This window comes from Arachis ipaensis, chromosome B10 (genome assembly GCF_000816755.2).
Source record: "Arachis ipaensis cultivar K30076 chromosome B10, Araip1.1, whole genome shotgun sequence".
NCBI lineage: Eukaryota > Viridiplantae > Streptophyta > Magnoliopsida > Fabales > Fabaceae > Arachis > Arachis ipaensis.
The window spans coordinates 126647195-126647547 of NC_029794.2; positions in this window are offsets into that span (position 1 = coordinate 126647195).

Genomic DNA, 353 nt, shown 5'->3' on the forward strand with positions numbered 1-353 from the left:
GGTTTTCAGACCCTGCAAGTTTGACCGATAACCCACTCACAACACAACATCCAAAAATAATAATAAATTTTAAACAAAAATATTATGTTTTTGAAAAAAAAAAAAAAGAAAAAAGAAGAAGAAAGAAAAAGAGGAGAAGGAGAAACACGAAGCGTACTATAAAGATCATTGTTGATACGCTTATATGGGTGAACGCCTTTTTTATTGAATTTGACCCCACTTATATAACTTATAAACTAAAATGATTTACATGTTCTCGTATAAAAAACAATTCTAGTCCATTCAAGTAACTAAAATTTAAATAGTATTTATTTACCGATTACATACATGCATATATAATTATTCTTCATTGA